The sequence below is a fragment of the Trematomus bernacchii genome, unplaced genomic scaffold (genome assembly GCF_902827165.1).
Source record: "Trematomus bernacchii unplaced genomic scaffold, fTreBer1.1, whole genome shotgun sequence".
Classification (NCBI taxonomy): Eukaryota; Metazoa; Chordata; class Actinopteri; order Perciformes; family Nototheniidae; genus Trematomus; species Trematomus bernacchii.
The window spans coordinates 365-11627 of NW_022987840.1; the positions used below are offsets into that span (position 1 = coordinate 365).

The 11263-nt window shown below is 41.8% G+C and overlaps 1 pseudogene; it reads left to right on the forward strand.

The window, feature by feature from the left end:
* The first annotated feature begins 1503 nt into the window (after window positions 1–1503).
* Window positions 1504–7823, forward strand: LOC117468626 (annotated as a pseudogene).
* Window positions 7824–11263: the final 3440 nt, after the last annotated feature.

Below are 11263 nucleotides of genomic sequence, written 5' to 3' on the forward strand. Positions count from 1 at the left end.
GGTAGCTTCAGCTAGCTCTGGAACTTCCAGACCGGTGGCCGCCTCGGTTCCGCCTCTTTGCCCTTATTTGGAGCAGGCTGGAGTAGGCGGGAGTGGAACTCTGACGCCACTGTCGAGCCGTTAGTGGCCGACTCCGCCTACTAAGGGCTTCTCGGAAACTGCAGAATCCTATGGGTGACGTCACGGACCCTACGTCCATTTATATATACAGTCTATGTGTCCACCCCATCAAAACTTGGGGGGGGGTGATTGGGTCAATTTATTCCTAAGTCACAGCCACATACAATGAGCACAACAAGCAAATCATGTAATAATAAGAATCAGTCTTTCTAATGTTATATAAAAATAGACTCCACACTTGTGTAACCATTAGCCAATCAGCAACCAAGGTAACCCCCCCCCCCCCCACACACACACACCTTATCACCTGAATCTCCTCCTAGAGCACCTTTAGCCGCGTTCACACCAAGTACTTTGCCGTACTTAGCAGCACTTAGTTCCCATATGGAACTAAGAGCCGATCGCGTTCACACCGGAATAAGTTCCCTGAGGGAAGATTACGCAAATGAGCCGCTGACGTCATTTCGTCTTCTTCTGCTTTGGGTTTACTGGCAAGCCGCAAACAACTTCACGGCGTATACTGCCACCCGTAGTCCCCGGCCGAAGTCCCCAGAGTTGGGACTTCCAAGTAAATCAGCCAGAACGCCGACACCTCCTCATCTCCACCGCTCCCATGTTTTCTTTGTGTTGCCATAAGTTAGTCTCTCTGCGTTTGTGCGCTGGGCGAATGCTAATGCTATAATGCTAATGCGAGGATAATAAAATGGTGGCTCTACAAAACATTTCAGAGTTTTACGGGGCGTGGTTTGCAATTCGCCCAGCCAATCAGAACTGGGGCACTTTTTTTCCCCCAGGAGAGTACCACCTCTCAGCAGGCACTAAAAATGGGGGGGGGGGGGGGGGGGTAAAAGTTCCCGGCACTAAGTACTCTTTTTGGGTGTGAACGCGACATAAGGGGTGCTCACGGAACTAAACGGGAAAAGTATGGGGAAAAGTACTCTGGTGTGAACGCGCCTTAGTGTTCTTTTTAACCAATATCTCTCGAGGGGCGGGGGGAGTGGTCATTATTTTCATCTTTACAGTTTACACCATAGACCAGGGGTTCCCAAAGTGGGGGTCGCGAGATGAAAACATTTTTTTTTTATTTATTATTATTATTAATAACGTGTGCACTAGACATCTTTCAGGGGCGGACTGGCCATCTGTAGAATGTTCCCCGTTGACATTCACGTGGTGGGGGGTCGACAGTCCTCTGGCACTGTTATTTTGGGGTCGCGGGCTGAAAAGTTTGGGAACCCCTGACAAAGGTTTGCACCCGAAAGAAGGGAGCCTCCTTCGGCTGTAGACCTGGTGTTCGGGGCGGGCCACATTCTCCACCCACATTCCGGTGGCTACATCACACACACTCACACACACAAAACTGTGGTGTGTGAATCACTGCTCATCATCAAGGAAGTCGCAAGCATGGAGTCAACTGAGGGTTTCGTGAAGTATCAGCTGGGCTTACCCCACATGCACCACTTGATCGCGGTGCTCTGTGTTGTTGCCGTTGTTTATACATTGACAGTCTTGCTCGCCCAAAGAAGAGCTGCGATGCAAAGTATGGAATTGTTTCCAGGACCACCGTCGCACTGGCTTTTGGACATCTAAAGGAGGTAACGTGTATAATGACTGCTCAGTGACGCAGAAGCATGTGCAAGAATCAATTAATAATAATATTAATAATGTATTAATAATAATAGAATCTCTGACTTACTGACCAATTTATTTTAATACCCTCACACTCACGCAATTGTGTAATACTCACAGAATTCTACAAATGGTCTTCTTTAGTATTCACTAAGCACAAGGCAGACAACAAACTAGTCAAATTAATAGTTATTAATGAGCAGCCAACAATCAAAATTATGAAGTTACTGTTTAAGGGACATTACAGGCAAAAAGATCGTTTTTCATGTACTTGTTATTTTGGTTTATTTTGCTTCCATGTTTCTTTCACTCTAATGGAAATAAACTTCCAAGAAACACATATAAATGATGTTCGTTTTTACTACCCTGTCATTTAAAGATGATTAAATGTAACATATCATTTGTTTATTTGCATGGGAGAATAGTCATTTCAGCAGCAGATGTAGAATGTGTCTTCCTGTCCTCACTCTAGCATGTTTCTGATCAGAGGAATAAGAATGAATGCAACCACTGCAAGTCCACTGAGACAAATGTAACATTTGTGATATTGGGCTATATACATAAACATTGATTGATTGATTGATTGATGAACCGTCCCTTTTTGCAGCTTCCCCAGTGTTGCAACTGTCAAAGGTCATCCCCAGTCTCATCATGTGCCAATAGACTCAGATTTGCAATAAGAAAAGCCTGAGAAAACACTGCGAAAAAAGGAAATTCAAAAGCGTATCTTATGTTATTATTATTATTATTATTGGTGTTATTTAATTTGGGTTGTCCCTGATTTGAACTTCTTTACATTTATTTAAGTAACAATTTGGATGCAATTAAGGCTTAATACTTAGCAAGTTGAGTATTAGTTTATAGAGCATCACAACTCAGGGGATAACTTTGTCCTCTTCAGGCTCCAGCATATTGGTTAAGCTTAATCTATGGTTTTTATGTTTTACTTTCAGTTTAAACAGGATGGGTCGGGACTTGAAAAAGATTGTGAAATGGGGACAGCAGTACCCTTATGCTTTCCCGATATGGTTTGGACCCTTTGTTTGTTTCCTCAGCATTCACCATCCAGACTATGTGAAAACTATATTGATATCTACAGGTGTGTGAGCCATTGTTTTATATCTTTACTGAAGTCATAAACCTTTACAATGTAGCAGTTAAGTCAAATTCATCTTTTGACAATGCTTTTTACTACGTCGTATACATGTAGACTCATATTGGTTTATTATCTGCATTTCAATAAACAAAGGTCAATGTAACATAATCTGTAATTGTTTGTTTCGTAACAGAGCCAAAAGATAATATGCCATATACTTTTGTTAAGCCTTGGATTGGTAAGATTGCTTTTACTTTCTCCTACAGCATATTTTGGTTTACTGCACAGTATTTTCTGTTAAGCTGCTTCCCTCGCTGATCCATACTGCCTCTGTCTGTCTTCAGGTGATGGCTTATTGGTGTCTGATGGTCAGAAGTGGTTTCGCCAGAGAAGGCTCTTGACCCCAGGTTTCCATTTTGAAGTTTTGAAACCCTACGTAAATCTGATGTCAGACTCTGTTAAAACCATGCTGGTACGTTAATTGACAGTTTTTTTGTTTATAAAATCAGTGTCTGTTTTTTTTGCCAAGTTGCAATTTCACATAATTTGTACAAGGAAAAATGCTTTTGTGTAAAGTGCTATAATAAGTAGTCAATGGTGAAGTGATGTGGAGGAAATATAGGCTTAGGCTTTCCAGATGCTGCAGCTATTTTATGTCAAAGTTGTTCCAGCTAAGTGGTGTTGAAGTTTTTTCCAACGTCCTGCTGAGACCTCACATCTGTTTCTTTCACTGTTGCCAGGACAAATGGGAGAGTTATGCAAAAACCAATGAGTCCTTTGAATTGTTTAACCACGTGAGCCTTATGACACTGGACAGCATCATGAAGGTGTGCGTTCAGCTACAACAGCAACTGTCAGACCGAGAGGCGAGTCCATACAAACGTTTTCCGCCATATCACAATTACAGGTTTATGTTCTCAGTTGTCTGAACGGTTTGTCTACGTTCTTATTTCAGCGGAACAAATGAATACATCAAGGCAGTGTATGAGCTCAGTAATTTGATTAACCTGCGGTTCAGGACGTTTCCATACCACAATGACCTCATTTTCTACCTCAGCCCACATGGCTTCAGACTAAGAAAAGCATGTAAGGTGGCTCACAGTCACACAGGTAAGATGTTCACAGATATTACCTTCATGACAATCTAAAACTGAATTTAGCTTGCCAGTACATCGAAATTGTATAGGCTCTAAACTGTAGGTTAGGGTTGCTGCATTTTAAGAGTTAACTGGGGATATGCTTCATTAATTATTCTCTTATTTGAAGGGGAAGTCATACGAAAGAGGAAAGAAGCACTCAAGGAGGAGAACGAGCTGGATCGCGTAAGGGAAAGAGAAACGTGGACTTTCTGGACATCCTTCTCTTAGCGAGAGTATGTTATGTGCCATGTATTGAATTCACAAAATGAGACACTTCTGATCAAGTGAAAAAAAACAACATACGTAAAAACTGCAATTGTCAAAGCAGGCAAGCTCTCTATAGAGATAATGAATTAATAATCGTGAACATTTTAGTAATGAGATATTTAAAGCATGAACAGTCTTAAAGTTGCCGCACATTAAAAAAGCATAGTTGTGTCATGTTTATAACCTGAGATGACGCAAATATTATACTGTATGTGCTTAACCTGCAAGGGGCAAAAAACTAGGGCAAAAGGAAACGCAGAAGGTTTGTCGAATGAGCATTGATATGCTGAGCATGAGGCCACTGGTCAATGGCCACTAGTACAAAGGCAACAGTCTGGTTATTTTACTCTTATGAGGGACTCTTGAGCAGCAACTTAAAAGTTATACATTTCTGTTGTGCACATATAATCAATATGACACAATAAGCTACTCAAGGACACCTCTGTAACTCGGTAACTAAAATGTCCTTTCTTTCCAAAAACAGTTGACCTGTAAAAAGGATCCGACAGACATTAGCTGATTTCTGTGCCAATTCCAATAGGCCTGCAACTTTACGGTTTTTAATTGGAGTAGTAGTGTCACATTAAGACATAATATGTTCATTACTAATGTTTTAAAGTTTGCCTTTTATTTAAGGATGAGAACAAACAGGGTCTGTCAGATGAAGATATACAAGCAGAGGGTGGACACCTTCATGTTTGAAGGCCATGACACTACAGCCAGTGCCATGTCCTTCATCCTCTACTCTCTGGCCTGCCACCCAGAGTACCAGAAGATGTGCCGGGATGAGGTCCTTCAAGCCCTGGATGGCAAGGACACCATGGAGTGGTGGGCTTACATTTGAAAACAATGCAAATGTATGTCAGTGCTGCCAATTGTTGAACTAACACTTGTCTGTTACTTTTTAGGGAGGATCTCAGTAAAATTCCATACACTACAATGTTCATAAAAGAGTCCCTCCGCCTTTACCCTCCGGTACCAGGAATATCCAGAATCACCACCAAGACCATTACCTTTTTTGATGGAAGGACTTTGCCTGCAGGTTTGTCTTTAATGGTTCTTTGCAGATGAATGTGAATAAAACAGCATACAGTTGCATGCATCAAACGTTTATACCCTGTGGTAAAAGATAAGGTAAAGCAGCGACGTGCAGTCAGTGGAGGCAGGGGAGGCAGAGCCTCACCTGTCATACTCCAATGTAACGGAAAAACAATTAAAGAAAAACTAAATAATAATAATAATAAAATGTCTCCACTGATCTTGTGTAAATGTGATTTCTGTATGATTCCAATCGCATTTTATAGTCAAAATCAGCAAATTTGCCGAGCTCCGCTACGGGAGCGATGAGAAGTGAGGCAGGGACGAGCTCTGCCTCTCGTAAGCCCACAGTAACTTGCTGGAGCGCGGGCACTAATTTAGCGCGGCCACTTATTTTGTGAGCGCGCTCAAGCCATTTACTGTGGGGTGAGGTGAGGCACAGATGAGCTCTGCCTCACTTCAGAATGCGTCACCCCACAGAAACTGGCTGGAAAGCGGGCCCTAAGCGCATGCCTGTTCCCATCTCACTGTAGGTCACCAATGTAATGTTTGTAGATCCCTTTATTACATTTATCCTCACCATCCATAGTCTCTAAATAACTTATTTCACATATGATATTTAGGCTCGCTGGTCTCATCGTACAACGGCAATGAAAAAAAGCATCAGGAGAGGCAGCCATAACCTCTGCCGCACTGAAGGGGGCGCACGTGAGCCCACAGGTTCTTGTTGCTACTGTTATTCTACCGCAAACAACAAACTAGACTTTTGAAACTACAGGAAGATAAGGAGGACTTTTACAAAACAGTAATAGAGATTGTTGTCCAGAAGGATAGCATGGACTTATATTCATCTTCAAGTCAAGGTAAGACCACAACTGTAATGAAAATGGGATCTTACTTAGAAAGAACAATCCAATATTTAGATTTTGGGTATCCTTTTGTTGATCGGTCTGTTTAAAATTAATCATAGCATCAGACTAAAAAAGCTTTTGAAAATAACAGAATATTTCGATTAAGGTCAAAATAGGCTATAATATTTGTAAATCTGACTCTGAAAGAGTCAGTGCCTCACCAGCCATGAACCTCACCGCACGTCACTGAGGTCAAGGTATGCGGAACTGCAGGACGGAGTCCAGAACAAAATGTCCTTACGGGGACAACAAAGTATATCGTATCGTATGAAGATTAACTTTGAAAACAGTTATTTTTATTGAGTCAAGCTTGCACAAATGAACCTGTTAACCTTCATGATTTGAATTATAGCAGCAGGTTTGCAAAATTGTCTCAAACATAATATATTAATTGTTTTTCCCTGCACAATCTTATTACAAATACATTTTTGTTTTGCTCTTATTTGTAGGGAGTCATATTGGAACAAGTGTGTATTCACTTCACAGGAATGCAACTGTCTGGGAAAACCCTGAAGTAAGTAAAGAAGATCATTCTGTGGAAGTATTTTTAAATGTGTAAGCTCACATGTGCCCATAGAAGTAAACCTATGATACTTCTACATAAAATGTTTTAAAATCATATACTGTCGTGGTATGATGGCCCTAAGGATCATAACACAATAGCATTTCAGAAAACATGACGTTGGACAATGATTCTTTGTCTGTCAGTCTGCGACAATCTTAAATACTTCTTCTTTTGAGAATAGACCAACTTCAGGGCCACCACACAAGTGTCAAAGTCATTCAATTAGTGCACAATTAATGCAAACCCTAGTGCCCCCACTGGTCCGAGATGTCAGCATATCACAGAGTGACTCCTAGGACCTAGCATGGTTTATTCCCTCACTGTATTAGGGGTGTGCGTGAGCATGAACTCATTACATGTTCATGGGAGAAATTAAGAAAAAGTTTGATTAATGCCACACTGGTGTTTGTTTTTCCATCTTGTGTCAACACAGGTCTTTGACCCACTGCGTTTTCTCCCGGAGAATGTTTCCAAGAGGCCTCCTCAAGCATTTGTGCCCTTCTCTGCTGGGCCAAGGTTTGTCCTCATATGATACCGTGTGACTAGCTTACAAAAAATAGGGCTACAGCTAAGTTTACAACACATTACAATACAATAGCCCTGCAGTAAAAACATATTTGGCAAACACGAAAGGCTTACTGAAAGGCTGTTGCTGTTGCCTTCTTGTCCAACCTATTCCAATATTATGTCAATCAAAAATATATATATTATTTGGTATTGACTGTTCATCTGATTTCCATAACCTTAAGTGCTGTCTTCCTATATGATGTTACTTTAAAGCTTAATTTGTCACCATATTCCACTCATGGTGCTGTTTTCCTCACTCAGAAACTGCATTGGTCAGAACTTTGCCATGAACGAGCTGAAAGTGTCAACAGCGCTGACACTGCAGAGATACCATCTGATCGAGGACCCGACGCAAACACCACAGATAATTAATCGACTGGTGCTTCGTTCACTTAATGGCCTCCACATCAAAATAAAACCTGTAGACCCATGAGTGAAAATGGAAATAACTGTTGAAAGAAAACCTGGGAAATAAATGACTCATAAGGGAACTTCTTCTATGATTTGACTAAACTTTTAAACTAACAAAGAATCATAAACAGATACTAATGAAGTGATTAACTGTTAAGTATTTTATCAAGTATCTAATCATTATTTACACTGGAACCTGTGTTAATGAGACATTTATCGCACTTGACTTTACATATAAAAGGAATATGACTTTTGTGATCGTCAAAAGGAAAACCTAAGTAACATTTTCATTTCATCATTTATAATTGCATCTCAACTGGTTTAGCTGATCTTTGTACAGAGCACCTTGACTTATGTAAATGTATCATGGAAATGTTAGTGTGACCTTTAACAGGTCAGAGGCACTCTTATTGCATCTAGTACATGTTTACCTCAGGAGAAACCTGATTGGAGTTATGCAAAAACATTTAGCTTACCTTTGCTCTCATTCTGTGTAGGGTTTGAGTCGTCATATGATTAGCTGACACTGTGCTGCAATCCCTACTCCGAAATATTATGTTACTACTTAAACACAATCTAAATAATTGACAATGTAGAATGCTGTAAAATCGTTGTACTTAAAGAATGCAGGTGTTGGGAGACAATAGGCGCGTTCACACCGGAGTACTTTTACCCGTACTTTTCCCGTTTAGTTCCGTTAGTGCCTGGAATTTTGCATTCACACCAAAAGAGAACTTAGTTCAGAGAACTCTTACCCCCATTTTTACTGCCTGCTAGAGAGGTGGGACTATCCTGGGGAGAAAAAAGTACCAATTTCTGATTGGCTGGGCGAATTGCAAACCACGGCCCGTAAAACTCTGAAAAGTTTTTTGAAGCCGCCATTGTATTTGCTGACATTAGCATTATTAGCATTAGCCCCCCCGTTGACAATTCACTAGCACCCCTCCCCCCATTGACAATGCACGTGGTGGGGGGTCGCCAGGAGAGTACCACCTCTCAGCAGGCACTAAAAATGGGGGTAAAAGTTCCCGGCACTAAGTACTCTTTTTGGTGTGAACGCGACATAAGGGGTACTAACGGAACTAAACGGGAAAAGTATGGGGAAAAGTACTCCGGTGTGAACGCGCCTTAGTGTTCTTTTTAACCAATATCTCTCAGAGGGGCGTGGGGAGTGGCTCCTTATTTTCATACTTTACACCATAGACCAGGGGTTCCCAAAGTGGGGGTCGCGAGATGAAAACATTTTTTTTAATTATTATTATTATTATTATTAATAACGTGTGCATAGAAATTTTTCAGGGGCGGACTGGCCATCTGTAGAATGTCCCCGCAGTAAGGCTCCCCCCGTTGACAATTCACGTGGTGGGGGGGTCGCCAGTCTCTGGCACTGTTATTTTGGGGGTCGCGGGCTGAAAAGTTTGGGAACCCCTGACAAAGGTTTTACACCCGAAAGAAGGGAGCCTCCTTCGGCTGTGAGTATGACTACTAGTGATGTGTCGGTCGCGAACGAGCCGATTCTTTTGAACGGCTCTTTGGTACGAACGAGGGGAACCGAGTCGTACTTGGTGAGAGCCGTTCTTGTTATCGTTCAATCGTTGGTCCGCACTCACTGCCTGCCAAAATCCACTCGCCTTTTAAAAAGCTTGATTTTGTTCCCCAAACGTATTCTGTGAAGACCCGCCCCTACTCTGATTGGTAGGTTTCAGCACGAGGAGTGAGATGGGGTGGGTCTTAACGGAATATGCGAGAGAGAGAAGTCATAACAAGTGGTACAGGACAGGTAGACGACGTGTTTTTCGGATGGAAAATGAGCCAAACACGAAAACGCAGCAGCATTTGGATGCACTTCAAGCAAAACCCAGGCAGTGATAAAGCTCACCATTTGTAAAGGCAAAATATCCTTTAAAGGGCCCATGTCATGGCCATTTCCACTGATCATAATTACATTGTTGAGGTATACTAAAATAGATTTATACTGTGCAATTTTCCAAACTCACATTGGTTTCGCATACAGCATCTCTGTCAAGCATGTGTATTCAGCAGTATTCACTTTCTCCACTAAACGACTCGTTGGAGCTCTTGCCCCCCCCCTCCCTGTGAGCCTAGTGTGCTCCGATTGGTCAGCTCGGCCACTCGTTCTGATTAGTCAACCACCAGAGAGGCTGCGCCCATGTCTAACAGTGCTTTTCCCGGCTGCTCTCAGCGTAACATCAGTCTTATCATGGCGTCGGTACAGCGGTATATTTTATATACATATATATTTTTAACTGTTGTTATAGAAGAGTGTGACGGCCCCAGGGCCTTTGTCTTACGATGGGGTGGAGCTGAAGAGGCTAATCAGCACGATCACGGACACCTCCGGACACTACGGCCCCAGTCTCTCTCCAAGCGGCTGCAGGAAGACTAACTCTGCGATCCTCTCAACCACCTATCTTTGCATTTACCACAATAAATGTGCCGTGGTTTTGTAAACTCGTGTATGTCTCCTTGTCTTTCCGTTGTGGCCTACGAGCTACTCTCATAACAAAGAGTAAGTTATTTTTAACCCGTTATAAACTACTACTGTTTGATGAGAAATCAAATCATGGTTTGCTATATATGAATTCAGGGAAGAAAGGATAGGCCTACTAAGTATTTCCATTAAACTTTATTTTTAGAAATGTACAAAATGAACATAAATATACATATATACACGGTATATCATCCATTCCTCCTCTTGCCTGCGCACAGCCGGTGCGGTGCGGTGCCTTTTAGCACGAGGCCTCAGTAGTAGTAGAATCCCTTCCCCGTCATGGATTGTCCGCCAGGATCTGGCTGGACGAAATCAAATGCAAATCACAAAATATTAGAGAAACTTAGTTGTTTTAGATTCGTTAGTAGTAGTTGTGTAATGAACAGCTTGCCTGCTAATATGCTAACCTAGCTTTGTTTACCTTGGTAGCTAACACGATATGAACGTTAGCTTGGAGGAAAGGCAACTATAATGCAGTGTAATAAAACTACTATGAACAAAAGCTAGTGGTTCATATTAGGCTAGCAATAACGTGTTTATAATTGCAATCGTATACGGGTATTCTGCTACCATACAATGTAACTTGCATGAATACATTGTTTTGCGCTAGCATACAGCTAGCCTCGTTAGCTACATGCAGTATATGTACGGTCACAATGTACGGTAAACCGGAGTATACTGTATGAGTATTCCGTGTGTGTGACTGCAGACATTCTCCTGCCATGACAAACATGTAAGGCCATCTGCTGACATTGTAGTTGATATATTTAAACGCTAGCAACGTAGCATCACAAAAATGTTTTTCTGACCAAAACTAGCTCTAGCTCCGTGTGTTAGATCGCTACGCCAGCTATAATGTAATTATGTTTCGCGACTGACCGGCAAATCACCCGCAGTATACTGTCAATAGGTATTTTGTGTGTGAATGCAGACATTCTCCTGCTATGAGATACATGTATGCAAGGCCATCTGCTGATATTAGAGTTGATATATGGAAACTCTAGCAAC